The sequence below is a fragment of the Lasioglossum baleicum genome, chromosome 13, assembly GCF_051020765.1.
Source record: "Lasioglossum baleicum chromosome 13, iyLasBale1, whole genome shotgun sequence".
NCBI classification, from domain to species: Eukaryota; Metazoa; Arthropoda; class Insecta; order Hymenoptera; family Halictidae; genus Lasioglossum; species Lasioglossum baleicum.
The window spans coordinates 6,712,503-6,733,159 of NC_134941.1; positions in this window are offsets into that span (position 1 = coordinate 6,712,503).

Consider the following 20,657-nt stretch of genomic DNA (forward strand, 5'->3'; position numbering starts at 1 on the left):
GTATAAATAAATGAATGAACACGTAACGGGATTGGTAGGGGTATACTTTAAGGGCTTCGATGAACTAATATCTCGGAGTGACGCGCCAAATCGTCGGGGGGTAAATTAAAGTGAAGTCTTAATTGAAATGCCATACACAGTATATGGTATCGTAGCTGAATTCAGTCACACGATCCATTTAAGACATTGACTACACTAAACGAACGCACTATAAAAATATCACGAAAGTGAATTCGCACGAACAACAAATTCACTGTTTATATTCTCAACAAATAAATTTCAACTCGGAGAAAATTATTTTGAAACTCACTGGTAGATGTAAATTTTGTTTTGGTTATTTAATATGTAAAATTTTACTACTAGCAATTACTTAATGGTTATTTAAACATCGATGATACTTAATTAATTTTATTTATTTGAAAATAAAACAAACTTGTTTTGAGTTTACTATTTAAATGAAAAATGTCGAGCTTCTTATAGGCATAACACAGTCATTAAGATGTATACTATTGTATACTATCTTAAGAAACCTAAATGTTTAAAATACTAATCTCCATTTTCATGAAATTTTTGATGCGATTGTCAGAGAGAATCTACTATGTTCAATTTTTAATACTATCCATACAGTAGCAGAAAAGTTCAAAACTGATGTATCGTAGAAAAACCAAATAAAAATATATTTTATTTGGTATTGTTCGACAAATATTGTTATATTACACTTTACTCAAAGGGTTCGTACATCTTATGTACGTGAAAATTGTGCGTTATCATTTCATACAAACACATATTTGTTTCACGAATAAATCTTTATTTACAAAGTTTATAGAATATCCTTTATGGCCTCTGCAGTTTGCATAGGATGTGCATGTTGTCAAACGGATTGTTGCCTTTACACCTAATTCCAATAAATAATAAATAATAGTAGAAGTTGATATGACGTAAAACGCGTAAATAAATAAAATAATAATAGGTTGACATCAAATACAATGAATAAAACGCAAAATAGAAAAAGGTTAACAAAATCACACATTTATGTAATGAATGACTATCAATTAATATAGTGAAGATGAAAAATTAAAATGCTCAGTTTACAACCCAGGTTTCCTATTCTTGATGGCACTCTGGCACCAAAACATTTTCATACACTAATTTTCGGTACTGAATAAATGTTCAATATAGCCTCAGATAAAATTATTGCAAAAAGCAACGATAACTTCGAAAATTTTTTTCAGGATTAATTCTGACAAATTGCAATTTTTTAGAAATTTCCATACTCTAATTTTCGCTACTGAATAAATGTTCAATATAGGCAAAGATAAAAATCTTGTAAAAAGGAATGATAACTTTGAAAATTTTTTAGGAATTAATTCTGACAAATTGCAATTTTATAAAAATTTCTAGACACTAATATTCGATACAGAATAAATGTTCAACATAGGCTCACATAAAAATCTTGTAAAAAGCAACGATAAGTTCGAAAATTTTTTCAGGATTTCGACAAATTGCAATTTTTTAAAAATTTCCGTACACTAATATTATCGCTACCAAATAAATGTTTAATATAAGTCCTGATAAAAATCTTTGTAGGAACAACAATTACTATTTTATTCAGGATCCCGACAAATTGCACCTTTTAAAAAATTTCTTTTTGCGTCATGTAGTAAACAAATTCCATAAAAGAGAGCTCAAGTGATTTAGTTGAATTTTAACAAATTAATTATACCGTAAAGAGTATCCAAATATCAGGAATGAATACAGGATTGGCAACCGTAAGTGTTAAAATCAACTGTCCCATTGCTAAACAATAACGACCCGGTCCTCGAAAAAATGTGTGCAAGCTGTTAACGCTTATTCCTGTCGCAAAACCGAGTACTCGGTGTTATCGACAAGCGAGCGTCTCAAGTAACGGGGTTGGGAAGAAATAATTGGACATAAATCCATCTGTGGCGATTCGACGTGGTCATTATGCCAGCAGGAGGGTGCCTTGACTCGAGTGCAACGCAAATATAGGCGCCGTACGCAACCGCATCTACTAAATATTACCTGGCCTCTGCCCTGAAATATGCCACTGATGATAAATAGGACGCGATAAGTGGCGAGTGTACCCCTGTAGGCGGTAGTGGACATATCCGTTCCGGGAGGTCACGGAAATTCGAGGATCTCAATATGCTTTGAGTAGGCACACGATCTGCCCCCGTAGAAATAATCATTATATTCCCCTTGTTTGTGCCACCGATGTGTGCCACCGTCGAGAATTTTTATCGTTGTCACCGGCCGTGATTGAATACCGAACGCTATAACGTTGCGTCTCGACTTACACCCAACCCTTTACAATAGAACAACTCATTTCAATCAAACGAGATGAGTTTGTTTGAGGACTTGGAATAATTATTATTAGGTATTCAAATAACTTCTTTCCCCTTTTTTTGCCAAATTCAGTCTGGTGACTCCACTAAAATGTTCCCGCTGTCTACGTTGTTGTCAAGCAGTCCAAAATCAAAATTTATTACGTCAATTAGATACTTCACTATTCCAAGTTAACATAATCACTTATTGGTCCAAGTTAAAATATAAAACTTAATTTATGCCTGTTAAAGGTTACGCACATTTGAATGCGACGTGTTAAGGGGTTAGGACTCGGTAACAAGTGGAGAAAATATAAGATTTTTAAACAACAGCAAAAAATGGTGAATGATCGATTAATATAAGATAATAAGAAGATAATAATAGATAACAATAGATTATTATAATTACATTATAAGAAATATAATATAAGATTTTGTATTTCAGTTTATTATATTATAAACTATAAAAAAAATTCGTGTAACATTTAATAAATAATTTGTTCTTATGTCTTTCATCGTCTTTGCTCGGAATATCTTTTCTTCCAGATGGCCAACTGGTCTACAGGATTCCTACAAATCGAATTAACTATATCAAAAATCCTAAAAATGTCATGAACTGTGATATACTCTCTAGGCATTGACAATCCTACATTTCAGTTTTTGTAAAAATTAACAAAATGACAGATATCTTAAATTTAATGACTGAATTAATTTTTTATTTATATTTAACAAAATAATGGGAAAATGAAAAAAATCGATCGTCAATGCCTAATAGATATTATAATGGTGATAACTGTAAAAAATTTTTATGTAATTGCTAAGGTAGAACTCGAAATATCTTGTACACCGTTTTGAAAAACGCAACTCTGAGAAAAACGCGTTTGAAGTTTACGAATGTAATTTTTCTCGCAGGTATACGAACTCACTCTCGAAACGGTACTTCGAGAAATAATTTGTATTCAAGCGTGAAATCCATGTAAAACCTTTTACATTCTGTTCTCAAGACTTGAAACTACTATCTAAGACAAAAAAATTTTCGATTTTTTCAAAATATCACTGTGTCCTAACCCCTCAAAGAAGATGGAAATGTAAACGACAGATAATAATGTAAAATAATAGATTTTGTTTATAATTTTCCGAGTTAATAACAAATATTGGAATTGACATGAAAGGTCATACTCTTGCTACCTATCGAATCAAATTAGAATTTAGTATAAAATTTAGCATAATATTAATAAATTAAGCACTAATTAGGTTAATTATTATATTTATGTAAATCTAATTACGTTAATTATTGTATGTATTATAATACTCTGTACTGTCGACTTGTATCGAATTAGCAATTTAATTTTGCTTTTTGATACGATATAATGAAACTGCTGTCAGTACTTGTTCTAATTAGAGCCTATTGCAAAATGACGTTTTCGTGAAATTTTCGAAACCTTTATAATTAACATAGATCTACAAAACGAATTTTTTAAATTTTCAATTCGGTATAAAAGAGTTGTAAAATACAGCTTTTACTATTTTCTCTTCAATTCCGACCGATTGCAATTTTTCCAATATTTTTTCACGTCATGCAGTAAACTAATTGTTCTAACTTCTAAAAGAAGTCGTATGGTACAATATTAAAAAAGTTATCGTCCTAAAAGTGTCCGAATATTACTGTGATTCACTGTATTCGTACTATGTGAAATGAAAGTTGTAATACTGAACAACATTTTTAAATAATTGCCAGCATCAAACATTTCTTTCTGAATATTTAAGTTCCGACAGTTAAAAATGTATCTTTCTCTTTGAATACTTCCTTACTTTATTCATTAGTATTTGGATATTTGTTGTTTTCAAATGTTCTGCGTAAAACTCATTTAAAATCTTCGCATTCAGCTCCTAGAAAACAGAAGAAACTTGAAAACACTATTTCCCGGGATAGATTCTGCAATTTTATAAGCACCTTGAAGGCTGATGAAAAAGTAACAGGGGTTTATATTTAGGAAACGAACGAAAAAGTCGTTAATGATCATAAGCAGCTTAAGGAGTAAAAGTTCTGCTATTCACGTTGTGTAAAGTCATCGATCACAATCCCGAATGTTTGAAAGAGATCGTTCGCGTAATATTTCAATTCCCGAAACTTCAAAAGATATATTTTTCAACTTCGGCCTCAAAGGGTAGGTTTACATGAAAAAAAGATTGTACCATTTTATCAGCTGCTTTCTCTGTAGCAATCGAATGCTTTACGTTCCCAAATTCGTAATAATTCGATGTGTTTCCTGGTGAAATCAGTGTACCGGTCGTAAAAGTTCAAAGGTTGTTGTGTGTGAAAATTGCAATTTTATATTTTTTATATGTACTGATTCTAGATTGCAATTTTGCTTCCATATTTTTGTGTACTTTTCGTAGATAATTTAATACTCCATTTATTGCAGTAAAATCAACCGAAGGCTATGCAGAAAGATTGACATTGACAGTTCAAATATGATTCATTTAAATATCAAAGTGAAACTAGAAAATTAAATTCTCCTTATATAAAACAAAATTCATTTAATAAATTCTTCAATGTTTAATTGAATTCTTTATACTTGATGAATTATTAACCCATCTTAATTTTAATTTTAATTTGAAAATTAAACATTTTTCCGGACATAAATTATTCCATTGTATATGATTTTTTTACCACGCTTATATTAACTTGCCGTGTTGTTGTATGCGTCAAATCTTGTAATCGAATTTTAAACCTCTTCCCATAGTCCAATCTTGCTGAAATTTTGTATACACATTTGCTTCCGATAACAATAAAAGTCGAAAATAAAATATATAAAAAAAACTTTTTAAAATCCACGCTTATATTAAAATGCACTAAAAAGGAGAGAATAATGTTTTTCCTGGTTCTTCATAAAATACCGAATCCAGTTAAGTAATTAATAATATTTTTTCCCAAAATTTTAAGCAAATATTTCAAAATTTCTTCTGTTATAAAATTAGTGTCGGAATAGATACAAAAATTTAATATAAATTTCAATAAAATTATGCCATTAACGACTATAAAAATAAAAGCGTGGAGCGCCCACGAAGATTACGTCAATATAGTTTAGCGCTTCACGCTTTTTATTTTTATAGTCACTAATATCACGATTTTATTGAAATTTATATTAAATTTTTCTATCTATTCCCACACTAATTTTATAACAGAAGGAATGAACTAATTGCTTAAAATTTTGGGGGAAAATATTATTAATCATTTAACTGGGTTCGGTATTTTATGGAGCACCAGGAAAAAAATTATTTTCTCCTTTTTAGTGCGTTTTAATATAAGCGTGGTTTTTAAAAAGTTTTTTTTTATATATTTTTCATTTTATGAATATGTAATTGATTGATTGATTACATTGATTATTGTAATACCTCATGGAATACTAAAATGCGTAGCAATTGGTTGGATACCAACATATTTAATAATGTAAACAATATTGTGAATAATGATACAGCAATTTTCACAGAGTCTTGACACGTAAAATAATATGTAAATTGACAAACCTGCTAATAAAATTTTAACTTTACCACGCGGAATCCTTTGCTCGACGAACTTTATTCTCGTTGTGGCACAACAGTCTTCGAAAATGCGGGTTTGCATAAAGACGGGTAGACAGCCCGTAAACGCGGGTGACCAATTTCCATCGAAATTCAATCGTCGGGGGTATGTGTGATGTTCTGATTACAATAAACAAGATCCGCGAGGAGTTCCGGAGGGGTGGAGGGTACTCGGAGTGGGCGCGGGGTAGACCGTCGTTAAAAAATGATAATTTCCATCCTTTGATCTCGATTGCTCCGCGAATAATATCCTCATTTTCTTGTATCGTCAAATATAGACATGTCTTGATCCTCGATTTGTGGGGGACTCCAATCGCCGCAATGAATGGTTAAAAACCACAAAGCGCCCCCAACGAGCCCACCTTATCTTCCTCGTCGGATCACGGGAACCTTTTCAAGGACTCGTTTTCTCGATCCGTTTCTCTCCTTCCTCCCCGGCTCCTTTTCCTGTATCCACGTGCCAAAGGAAAAAAAAAAAGAGAAAAGAAACTTCTCGGGGGTCTTGTTCCTTTCATCTTTCTGTCGAAGAGTGGGAAGAACGGAGGGGATATACGTATGTGTACGTTTGTGTGGGATAACTATCGTCACGTTGACACACGTGTTGGCACATAATTGATATTGATAAGAAGGCACTTTTCCAAATAACTGCAACGTAGTCGTCTTTATTATTTCACCGTCTAATAAAATGGAAAAATGCTTTTGATACGTGGTGGGCGCAGTGGAAGAACGTCGCTCGAATAATAAACGCTTTACGTGTCGTTCGTCCCCCCTTCCCTCCTCGAGCCCGGCCACTGTACGAAAAGTAATTTACTTTTAATTACTTTGTAATGGCACTTCATTTTACAACGCGGGTGATTAAATTGTCACGACAAAAATGATCGTGAAACAGTCGACAGACCGTGGCGGGGGCCGTGGAACGCTCCTGAATTTCAACCGACGCGGGATTAAGTTTTCACGTTAGAATTACCGACGGTTTATACACGTGCCACAGAAATCGAAATATACTGTTGTTTCTCGCTTCCGAACAAATTCTGTTTGATCGTTTACGAAAAATATCTGCTTCCGAGAACCAGGCCTTAGGAACTTTAAAAAGCGTTCTTATGGTACAAATAATTTACAATCTGAATAACAAAAGCTCTACGTGAAGAAATTATTTCTTTTATCATTTATTAAAAATTGTTCTATAATTGTCTAATATGTTATAACCAAGTATAATCCATGCGGCCACTAATGATCTCGCTGTCAATGCGACCACGCGTTAAAATAAACTGTAAATAAATAAATAATAAATGAGATTATAGATTCGAAACGTCAATTAAACACTTCTTAATGAGTACTGATTATTTACGACGGATCAAATATAGCCTGAACGTTGAGCAAAATGTCACACAGATTTATTTAATAAGTGTAAGAATAATATATAATTCTTTAATTTTGAAGAGTCATGGAGTTCTTTTTGATTATAGTTTGTTAGTCGTAATAACGGTGTGTCAGCTCAGCCAATTGCCAAGTCATGTATGCCTTCATTTATTTCGTCATCAATTTTCTCTGTGACTTTTTTCGACCCCATCCAAGTCATACTATCAATATGTCATGTTTGCCTGCGATCGAACATCTGCATTTTCCGATCGATATCTTTCACATTGAGCCGGGTGTTCGTTAAATCTGGACACATTGTACCGACAAGACAGGACAAGGTACATGAAGATTACGTCACGATAACGTCCACCAATTCTAGCCCCCTGTACTCGAACCGTGTCTGTGTCAATGCTTCCCAACTAACGATAACGGAAATTGTAATTGATTTATTGGGGGATGTTTTTTTGGGAACTTTCCGCAGATGAAAGTTTTTTCACTCGTGTTCTCTGGAATGTACCGAATTTTCGTTGGGCGGTGAGTGTTTTTGAGTCGCTACATGGGAACGAAGGTTTGGATTTTATACATTTATGGCAACACTGAATGTACCCCTACCACAAGGGTAGTTGTAGGGTGAGCAATTTCTTCTGTTCTGCTCAACGAAAAATTACGAAAGTGTTCGTGAACATTCTACCTAATAATACACTCTTTCCACTGCTTCCTGATTTTTTAAAAAATCCCGAAGCATAAGATTGCCGATTTTATATTAGAGTTTTCAGGGTACCGCGTTTATATTATTATTACACTGCGGATTTTATGCATTTATGACAAAAATGGGGGTACGTACAATTTAAAACAGTTGAGGTATTAGAAAGTTTTACGGCCACCAGTGTATTAGTTTCACCTTAATAAGATAATTAAAGAATGAAATCTTTATTTGGCTCCTGTGTCTTGCAATCAATGCAAATATTTTTTATTTTGCATGAAGATCCGCAGTCTAATTATTATGTTAGTTGTATTTCATCGTGATTATTAATGTGTATTTTTCCAGACTTTTCGGATTTTGCGGACTAGTTTAAGAATATTAGAAGTCTCAAAAAATTCGGAAAAGATGCATATTTCATATTGAAGTTCTGGAGATATCAGTTTCATACAAATTCAGTAGCGAAATATTGATGTAACCACTGTTCCTAATATTCTTCAGAATTTTTTATACAGTGCATCCTAGTTAAAAGTATAAAAGTAAATTTTCTCGATGTTTCTTTACTTTTTTCAAGGTGTACTATGTAATATTCAACATTTTTATATTCAGAACAATAATGTACAAATTTATAAAGGCAAAAAGAACTTGAAAATTTTTTATCCGAGTAAAAATTCACATTATAATGCATGGAACAAATGTGAATGCTCCCAATAAACGTATTTCCTAAATTAAAAAATGACTACTTACTACGACACGCGAAGGTTATCTGTACACATTCTGATTGGTATCTGGTCATAAATATGAATTTTTAAAAAATTTATTATAGCGAATGAAAGTTATCATTGCCATCAAGTAATATCAGCGCAAGAAGGGTAAATATGATAACCGGGTGTTAGCAACGTGTTAAATGAACCGTATGTCCTCCGTTATCATTCATCGTGTCGAATGAAATAATCTATATAGCGAAATCGTTTCCATTGAGCAAGAACAATGTAGTTTCCGGTGTACAGTTTTGTCGGGGTGTTAATGCTATTTAACGTTACATTTAACAGGATTATTACGTAATAACGTGTATTGTACCGTGTAACTCCGAAATATATAAATATGCATTGGCTTATGAGGGTTGAATGCACGCGCGGCTCACCCGAGTCGAATCGCTATGCTAACGAGCACATCATGTTCCGCTGATGTGCGCGGGCCCCCTCGCTGCGTGTACTATTGCATAGATTCGCAAAAGGAGAAAAAATTGTTACACGACCTTGAAAATCTTCGCTAACGAGCAATTTTCTCGAAAGATATCGCATACAATGGCTCCGAAAAATATCAGCACGCCGAATTGCGTAAAATCGTCGACATTTAGTTATAATTTTGGAAAAACGAGTCTCGTGCAATAAACAATTTACACTCCTTGCATAGCTCGAGGCCTCCACTCTCGCAGTTCATTGTTCATTTTTTTCCAAATGTTTTTACAGACGTTTCAGTTTGTTACATTTTAGAGAAAAAACTTGTTTTAAAAAAGTAGAGGATTTAGGATTTAGACAGAGACCATTTTTTTGATAGAAAATTAGAACAATTTAAATATCAACAATTTTTCAAAAATCAGAGAAGTATGCCAATACTCTTTGGGGACATTCTGTACGTTCGATTCTGCAACATTTGTGTCCGTGAATGCAATAGGATCATAATGTTCAACAATGCCGAAGACTATAATTATTTATTGAAAATTTAATGAGCATTACATTATCGCGACACGGGTGAGAGATAATAAATGTTTATTATGGAAGTTATGAAAACTTAAGCACCAATTTTACACCACCACGGATAATAATTCCTCATTTTATACCTCCATGATTAAAACTATTACACACATGTCTACAAAATTAAACACATATAAAAAAAAAAACAAGGACCTGAAAGCAGAGTATTTATACTTCTAAACAAACGTAAGAGAAATGAAATTAAAGGCATTTTGAGAAAGTATAAAACCTGATCCGAAAAATTACCCGTTTCTAAAATCACTGCTTAATCAGTGATTTTTTGTTTTAATTATTTGATTAAACTGAAACCCCAATGCGTTGGCGTTCTTAAATATTTTAAATATGTCCACTGCGCTCTTTAGACTTTACGTATCAGTTTTTGTTATAAATGCATAAAATCCGCAGTTTAGCGATTGCACGAGTGAGAAATCAAGTGGTCGTTGGCGGAACGTTAAATAATCGCATGCAACATGGCGAATGGTGATTCCTAAGAATCCGGGGCTGTCTTCGCGGACAACCGTGAACGCAGAAGTGATTACAGAAGTTAGGGCTGCACGCGCGGATAACAACATTGAACAAACTACACAGTAAAACATCGTTTGTCGAGCCATTAGACAGGGTTGCACGGTCACTATTTCTGTAGTTCAATTTACTGTGCAATTTTCACGGTGTATCACAGGCACGGGCGCGGCGCACGGTTTTTTCAACTGCACCATCGTTCCGCATTTGCAACAGGTAATTGATGGACACTTGAATTTCGACGATGAACGTGTACGAGTGATAAAATTATCAATCGCGCACGAAGCACGAATCCGCTACGGTACCAGAAGCATTTACCAGGGAATATGTGTAACACGCGTAATTTACGATAAACAATAATGAATGATGCACACGGGCTTATAAGTTTACGGTACGCAGAATGTTCGTTAACCGTACGGACGATTGTTTGCCGTTATCGGTGAATTAATTAAGCAACGATCCTGTTGTTACTTTTATCACAACGGATCCGCTTTTTATCACTGATAACGAAACGCAATTTACAACGTCCAACACGATGATGAATAAGTTTCGATAACTGACGGGCATCATTAGCGAATGGGAAAAATAATAGACATTGTTTATATTAACGAAATAAATGTACAACGCTAGAAACCGAGAGATATTTTTCGTTCGAACGTTTCATTTAGCTGATTTTTTCGATACTCCCGATATCAGTGATTCTTTGTTTCTTGATTAATGCGCGTTGTGTATACATCAACTTAATCTGGCAATTCACGAAATTCACGGTAGGAAATGTTTGTTCGTTACTTCATTACTTGCTCATTCATCGGGACACGTAACTTTACATTGTTGTTTTCTCGATAGTCATTGAAAGAGTCGATACGGCTTACGAATATCATTTGATAATTAATCAACGAATTTCAATGCAACGCGTACAATGAAAGATCAAGTGAGATGCTGTTGCTATTTACTTATTATTATGTTGGTGAAATTGTTTAACGAACGTGAAATAATTTATTATTCTGGTAGCATATTTACTATTTCCACGAAAATCACACAATGGCTTCTTTTTAATATCCTTCACTAAATGCTCGTAATTATCTATAAAATTCTTAATCAACATAATCTTAGTTTTGAAATTCAATTGAAATTCTTTGCATTTCAGATCGAAACATTTCACCCCATTTAACCCCTTGACGAATGAATAAAATAAAATGTGACCAAACGTACCCCATTTCACTAAATAATTATCTATTAAATTCTTAACCAACCTGATTTCATTTCATCTAATTGTTTCTCATATTATTTAATTATTTATACAATTACATTATTTAACTAACTAATTATGTAGCTCATTAATTATGTGTGAAAGGCGTTACCTTACAGACAGCTAGCGAGCACATGGACGACAGCACCCACAAGTCTGAGGAACAGAACGAGGAGATAGATGGGCAATATACTTCCATTGAAAAATCCGACTCAAAAATGGCGACCGCTCCTTAGAGCTTCTCTGATGCTACTAACCTGCTGCTGGAAGGGCAAACGCGAGCGAGAACGCGACAGAAAAACACGAAGCCCGCGAAACGACCTTTTAGCACAACAACCGAAGAAGCTCCTCGCTTGTTGGCATCGGACACTATTAAACATAAAAAATGTATGACACCTTATAAAGTAAGGGCTTACAGAATGATTGATTATTTTCAAGTACAGTAGGAACTCGATTAACCGGCTTGATCGGGAGGCAAACAGCCCGGATAAATTAAGGCCCGATGGATAATAGAGACCCGAGAGACGTAATTAAAATGTACATTATATTCCAAAATGAATTATTTATTTTTTGAAAACTTATTTCCTTGCATAATATAATCATATTTGAACACATGTTTGTTTATAATCGGGATCCGGTTAATCGAGGTCCTACTGTATTAATAAGCACACTAATATACAATATTAAGTAAATATTCCATTTTGTCGATCGTAACGAATTAATAGAAATTAGTTTATGTTAACGGATCGAACCTGTGCGCCGATAACATAAACTAGTTTCTACAATATTAAGGTTGTAAAGAAAGAAATGCAGGATTTTTGTTCCTCTGCTTTATGCAATTGCAATTTTATACCAATAAATATATTTACCTTAATTTAATGAGTTATATGTAATTTGAAAGCTTGTTTTACGCTCTATTTAATTATGCTTTTGATATTTAATTTTATTCAAATTTTTATCAAATTATATTTTATTTCAGGACGTCAAAAGGCGAATTTCGCATTATTTTTTTCTACGAGTTCAAAGTATTACCTTCGCCCCATACTTCGTTGATATTCCGAGTCGCTTGAGCAGCATTTGGGCCTAGTGTGAAGTCATAGAAAAAAATAATGCGAAAATCGCGTTTTGACATTCTGAAATAAAATATAATTTCATAAACATATTTGAATAAAATTAAATATCAAAAGCATAATTGAATAGAGCGTAAAACAAGCTTTAAATTGACATATAACTCATTAAATTAAGGAGAATATTTATTGGTATAAAATTGCAATTAAAACAAAGGAACAAAAGTCCTGCATTTCTTTCTTTACAATGTAATATAACTAACGAAATGAAATCTGTGCGAATATGATCTGTATACCTACTTGAAATGCTTCTGCAATGTAAGAATTCCCACAGTTTCCTTAAAACACTTGAAAATCGCTAATGAATTCAAGCTGTTTCAGAGATTGTTTAAGAACGCAAAGCATGTTATAAAATCTCCTGACTTTCGATGAAGTAAACTACTTCATGAGTGTACAAATAAAAAAAATAATACTGAAGCCTTATTTATTCAGACCTTTAAGGCGGTAGACTAGTTTCCAGGATCGCAAGGATGCGGGATTCGCGTTCTCATTACTCGACAATAGAAAACTGGGGTTTCTCAGTAGTAAAAAACGCTAGATAAAAGATCGATCTAGGGCGCCATCGCCCTCAAAAGTCCTGTTTTTTCGTTTACGTGGCGTAATTTGCATTATTCGGAAACATTCAACTGCGCATGTAGCTATTTCCACAGCTACATAATGCCGAACAATGAAAATTACGCCTCGTAAACGAAAAAATAGGACTTTTGAGGGGAATGGCGCCCTAGATTAATCTTTCATCTAGCATTTTTGACTACTGAAAACACTCATTTTCCTATTATCTCGCATCCTTGCGATCCTGGAAAAAGGAGTCTACTCCCATAGCTACGTCGGACAGCAAAAATTCTACGACTTACACAAAATTTCGAGATCAACTTTTTTTCTACTTTCTGGGTCAAATACCCGACTGTGGGATGTGAACAATAACGTAAGGAATGAAGGAAAATTCTTTGGTCGCGGGGTGTTGGACGGACAGATACAGAAGTAACTGAAGACCCAGGCGAAAGCGAGAAGTTGAAGAAATGATCGGAAGAAACAACGGAAGAATGGACACGGTGAGGAGGGGCGACCGAAAGAAAAGACGGTCCAACGTCAAGCGGAAAGTAATGTTCTATAACGAAAAGCAACTGGCTGACGTTCATCCGCATGAAAGTGCCAGATCGACTCACCGAGAAGGGAAATCCCGAAAGCCGGGAACGAAAGGTGCCACGTACATCAAAAAATAAACCGAGGGGCCAGGGGTGAGAGGGCATAACCCCGGTTGAGAGAGAGAGAGAGGGGGGATGAATATTTTCTGATGGCTCGGTCGAAACGGGCTTCGTCATAGGATTTGCATAATTTCCGAATCTGCACGACGCAACGACGATGAAAACTACGTGAACTGACGTGACACTGGCGCGCATACACCCGCCCCCCTGTATATGGTAGCGTTCCAAAAGGGGTGGGAAAAGGGGGTCGTAGTCTGCGATCGTGTAGAAGATTTTCAGTCCCGTCTGTTCGGCTCTGCGAAGGGGGGAACGAGTAGACGTCAGTAACGGGAAGATATTGCGGTTTAAACGGCTGGAAAATTGTCCAAACTGCCGTGCCGCATAATTTTGACGTGACTTAACGGCACTCAACTTAACGCTTCTGGCCATGCTAATGCGGCCGACCCGTGTTTTGCCCGATATTTCACCGAAAGGGAGCCTCGATGTCGCCTGGCAGTTTATATTTGTAATGCCGGTATGTGTCCGCGTCGCTACCGATTATGCACGTTTCGTCGCAATATTAATGAATTAATTCACACGCTTGGGCAGGGTAATCAACTGTGCCGAAGCGCCGCGCCGCCGCTCCGGGGGCTTTCATTTTGCATGGGAAGTGCGACTGATGAGGCTCGGGGACTTTTTCAAATTCCCTAGTAGAGCACTTTCCTTTTTTAAATTGATAAATAGAAGAAAATGTATTGCGATGTACTTCCACGAATCTTTACATCAGATTTTTATTCATTGTTTATTATAATTTTTTCAATTCCAGACAATGTTAAATGATTTTTTCAATTTCTTTTTCCGATTTCTTTATTCTTCTTTATCTGAAAATTTGTATGTATTTTAAATTTTGTTTGATCTGATCAGGATTCGAGTTTTTTTTTCATTTTGAATACATCCAATATTAATTAATTAACTATTTCATAACAGTCTTTATAAAGCAAAACATTTATGTGAAATACAATATAGTCGCACAACATTTCCTACAAAAATGTTATTATTCTTGAATCACAGATCACTAAACTTTTTTATATATGTATATTAGGCTACTCTCCTTTACTAGTTGTCCAACTTGGCCATCGTATTGAACAAGATTATAAACAACGCTGCTGTGTAAACCAATACGCTGCAAAAATCGTCAGTCTTCCTAGGACATTTAAATTGTTAGTTTATACATATATAATAGGTTTTATTTCACGCAGGAATATTGTTTTACATGAAACCTTGGCGCACAGCAACCTTTTCGTGGTTTCATCATAAGCTCTGGTAGTTGCGAAGCTTCTTGTTGTTCTCATTAACTCTTCCCCAGCAGCGTCTTTCATTGCATAAACTTTCATTATTTAGAAGAGTAATTACAAATACTTTACTTTCGAAAACTGTATTTTATTTGAATGTACTCTTGGAAATATGAAACTCAACCTACTGTGAACCTCGTGTAAAATGTACGGTGCAATAAAAAAATTATTATATTATAGTGTACATAGTTTCTCATCCACTGCAAGTGCAATCCAGAGAAATAGAAGCTTCTTTGCATAATATATCAACAATGAAATTCTTTGTTTAAGCAATAGTAAACTGTAATTGTGTGAGTTTAACAATGAATTTGCGTACAACTTCAAAACAGATATGTTCCTGAAATGATTTATGCAAAACAAAAATTGTCAAAATTGTTAACTTTTCTTCTTTAACAATCTTAATAAGCTGAAGACAATATATTGACATTCTTAAATTCTGTTAATGTTACTGTTTTAAATTGCACTAGTCGTTTTTGTCGTAAATGCTATATTTTAATAAATAAGCAATATTTTATTTCAATATGTAGAGTGGCATAAAAAATATATGGCGAATCTAAGACGTCTTGGTAGCGTCATTGGGTTAGTGACACTTCTGTTTGGGAACCATTTTGGACATCAATCAGGATATATCATCGAAAATGAAGAAAATATTTAAATAGCCTCCCTCACAGCTGGAACACTCTACGCAGCCAAAGGTTTAATTAAGTGAACTCTGTCTAGAACATTTTGTGAGCTTCTTTGTATACATTGCCCGAACTGATGAAAGAAGTACTTGTGTTACACTGATTGGCCCCAGCTTCAATATAATACTTCCGTACTTTGTTCAAGTAAATTTTGCTTTTCTAAAATTTCCGTTTCTCCCGACCCGAGAGGTGAATTGAATCCGTGCGTTTTTTAATCTCTATCGATCGTGGTGTCCAAAATTCAAACGGTTTTCATTTTGAGCTCTGATTTGCCGGTTTTTATTTTCCCGGTGTCCCTTCATAAAAGTTCAATATACCAAATTCTTCGGCGGACTTTTCATACACGTTGCGCGTCAAAACCTATTGGATTCATCGCGCGATGTTTGATCTCGTGATCTCCGGCGTGCCAGTTCTATAATTTTATCGAGTCCCCGTTTTACGACTATGTGTAGCGGTGTGACACGAGTGCTAGATTGTTACTCCGGATACGAGATTGGCACGTTCACTTCACCGGCTAGCATAAGTGATACACAATACAGTTTAACACGAAACCTACCACTGCCGGTCAAATGACCGGTTTTATATTTTTCATCTTACTATTATTGAAATTACGAAGTTGCTTACATGGAAATTGATTCGATAAATTTCTTTATCCAAGAGCATATTGTAACTAAAGTTACACAAAATCGAAATAAATAGAGCCTTGTCATTGTTGTAAGCTGAAACATTTTAATCGCTTTTTAGTACTCGGTAGGCTTACAGTGGCCGAAATTTTTATAAAGTCACTGTTGTGTCCTTGCGAAATCAATACGGGCCGGTTTATGTACTTCTTTAAGGCCTGGTTTACGTTGTATTTTTGTCCAGTAGAATTTAAAAGTTGTTGCACACGTCTTGTTGTTACTGGGAGCTCCAATTCAGCTCGAAATTGTGCTGCATTTTTCCTTTCCCTAGCTGCAGATCTCATTAATATTGAATGTTGTCTCTTTGACTATTTTTTATTACTACCTTTAAGATGATTTTTCCGTAATTTTCACGTAAATTGATATAATTATTAATCACAATATATGACCGATTAGTTTTCTTAGCAAATTGCGCGATTAGAGCAGCCCATATCTTTATAAGCATCGATTGATGCTTTTTCTTCACTTGTTAGTACTTTTCCTCTCGGCATTCTCATACACGTGAATCAAATTATAACAAACAGGATTTCTGTGAGTTCTAAAACTAATACTCTTAGAATATTCGCAGTTTTCCGTAGTTCTCTGCTCAGAATACAGAGAAACACTAAGTGACTTTATACAAACTTCGCACTTGTGTTCTGCACCACACAGAAAAAAATCAAAACAAACGTAAATAGTAAACATAGCGGTCTAGAGTACGCAGTCCCTCTATCCGAGTGTCTACAAGGCACAAGACCAGATACGATAAATCAACAAAATTTGTGATATTTTTAAAACATCTATGAAAAAGAAGATGACTTTATAGAAATTTCGACCACTGTAGTGTTAAGTCTGATGTACTCGACATCTTCGTTGCACGCGTGGCCCAGCTGCTTTTTCGATTCTGTAATCTAATTGTTATCTTTCAAGCCCTTTAGACAATATTTTTCGTGGTTGTAATGAGAGCTTCTTTACCTTCAATTTCTTCGAAGAACGAGAAAATTTATATTCATTATCAGGCTGCGGATTTTATGCATTATTGGGTTGGCAAGACTGTAATTTCGATACTTTAAGGTGAAATACAGAGCCCAATTTTTTTATTCAAGCAATGAATTTTAATGAATGCTATATTTTCCCTTTTGTTAGATGATCTTTTGCCAAAAAAAATAAATAAGAAAATATTTTATTTATTAATGTTCATCGCTTGAATAAAGAAATTCGGTTTTATTTCACCTTCGAATACCGAAATTACTTTCTTGCCGACTCAATAGTTAAGTGAAGTTTAACTAGTACATACTGTTTTATAATAACAGATTCTGTCAATGAATCACAAGTTTCTTAACTGTTTTACGTTAAAAATTGAATTTTTTGGCCGTCCACGTTCTTCATTTATGAGATTGTCATTTCCCTTTTGTATTGGGTTGGCAAGAAAGTAATTTCCTGTATTTTAAGCTGAAATGAAACCCAATTTTTTGTTATTCAATATGTAGCTGTCGCAGCTTTATGAAAATAGCCAATAACTTTATTAAGCTACCAGAAAGATGGCAAAAGATCATCGAACCAAATGGAAAATATTTGATCGATTAATGTGCATTGCTTAAAGTAATTTTTATTTCACCTTAAAATACCGAAATTAATTTTTTGCCAACCCAATAGTTCCACTTTCTGGTTTTATCATCGACAAATTGTGTGTTGATTAATCGCCACATTTCGGCTGAACATCACACAGTGTTATCGCAAATATTTTCACTCGTATAAAACGGAATGATACAAAGAAATATTTCATAGAAAAATTAGACATATCATTAAAAATTGTTGGCTAGATTGGAATTTTTTTATCTAAACGCTTCATGAAATGTGTCTTCTGAAATTGGTCATTTCGTATGCAACGAACTAATAAATTTTTATTTTAGTTTAGAAGAAATTACTAAAATACATATTTAGTAGGCTATGTATGAAATATTCGATACGATTAAATTTATGTTAGGAACCAATAGAAAATTTCTGATTGCTCAAATTTTCTGTAGCTAATAGAATTTGCAAGGGAACGAAGCCGAGGCCACGTTCTTCGCGAGCCGCGTCCGCGGTCGCGTATAAAATGATAGGTTTGCGGGGCGAGGGGCGGGGTGGGGGGCACTCGTCCAGAATATTATAGCGCTAATAATCCAATTATCAGATCGAAATCGTGCGTCGATCGTACACCATTCGAGCATTCAATAAGCGGACATCACGCACGATTCTGTCACATGATTTAGGTGGTTTATGGGCGAGGGTTCTGCTCGCAGAAATTCTCACACAGCCACGTGACTCGGACGGTATATACACGTCGCGTATACGTCCGTGCAGCCGTGGAGCGTGATTTGTCAACCAATGAAAGGCGGTGAGGGCTAGTTAGAGCCGTATTCATTACAAATTACAGACCGTGGACCGGTTTTATGATACCGCAGGAACGCGAGGCATAGATAGAGGCGCGGCGCGGCGCACGCTCGCGCGCTTGTTTTGCGGTACACCCCCTTTTAATCCGCCACAAACGTTCATTTTCTGGCCAATTATCGTCAATTTTCGTTAGAACGAAGAACTCGCCCCCGACCGCCTGTCGGGCCGCGCAGCCGGGATGAAATCTAAGCGCCGCCACCGCGCCGGTTCATCGTTGCTCCCTGCAAAACCTCTGATTTGCATCTCTCCGCTTCGCAGCGTTCGCGAACTTATTCATACACGTCCGACCGCCCACGCTGATTTTGACGGCTAACGAAAGGAGTGTGTTCTTCCAAACGAGATTGTTCCTTTTTTTACCGACCAGACGCACAATAACCACTGACCACAACGATCTCTCGTCGCCTCCAATTGACCGAGACGCAACATGGTCGTTTACTGATTTGTTTGGCCCTATTGACCAATGGGACACGCAAATTGATCGTGTTGTCCCAAAAGATCGTTTCAGTTTCAATTGATGCTCAAAATACAAATTCAAAGCAGCTTTCTATGCAAGCAAATTCCGAATTAAAACCTACGCATTGCGAAAGAAACTTCTGCGAAAAACCTAACAATGGAGAGTACGCTACAAGAGGGAGCTATGCCACAGAACTGGTTTTGTGAGATATTAACCCTTACAAGGGAAGGACCCCAATTGTGTATCCCTAATTGTGTATGCAAAATATTAGGTGTAGTTACTCAATATAGTTCTAAAGATATAAACAATTAAAGTTTCATATTTACCTCTGAATCACGCAAACTGCTTACACGGCTAATGGAAGGTATAGAACTTTAATTGTTTATGTCTTTAAAACTATTGAGTAACTACACCTAATATTTTGCATACATAATTAGGGATCCATATACCATCATCTCACAAAAAACTATCAAAATCGAAGTCGGGCACTTGGGTCCTTCCCTTGTTAGCACTCGAGAGGCGCCTTAGGCGTCACTAAAAATTGCTATACTATTATTTAAACCAATTACTAAACATTTAAGTATTGTATGAGGTATTATATCAATTTCATATTCATACAAAGAAAAAAATTAATGTAGAATGGAATTATTCTCGATCGAAAGAAATGTTTAATTTTTCAGTTAAAGTAGCTCCGAGTGCAAAGGGTTAAGACTTCTGTGAATAGCTGTATTTCAGTAGAAATAGAGCTATAATGTTTTTATCTAAACTAATTAATACAAAGGTAATGTGCATGGTGAAATATTTCATGCTTAGACAACACCAGTAGTCAGAATTATTAGAACTCCTATAAACCCTTCTTGCAGTAGACCCCTGAATTGTTCAAGAATGTAAAAAGACTAACAATTTTATCACTTGTCAATGTTAAAAAAATTCGTACAAATTCGAAGTGGTTAACAATTTACAGTTAGAACTATTTACAGACAGAAACGTATTTATTAGTGATAGAACGGTTCATAAAATATTAGACATTAACATCAAACTAGAATGAAACGTGTCCACACGTGTCGGTATACATGGAAACGTTAAATTGCGTTGAATTGTAAATAATTCCCATAAGTTGTCACACATTTCATTAAAATTAAATCGTGCTCCATAATTTAATGTCAATATGTGATACACGTTCAATCACTATTAATAACTGCTATGACATGTTTTTAGTACCCTTGTTATGCAATTACTATTCAGTAA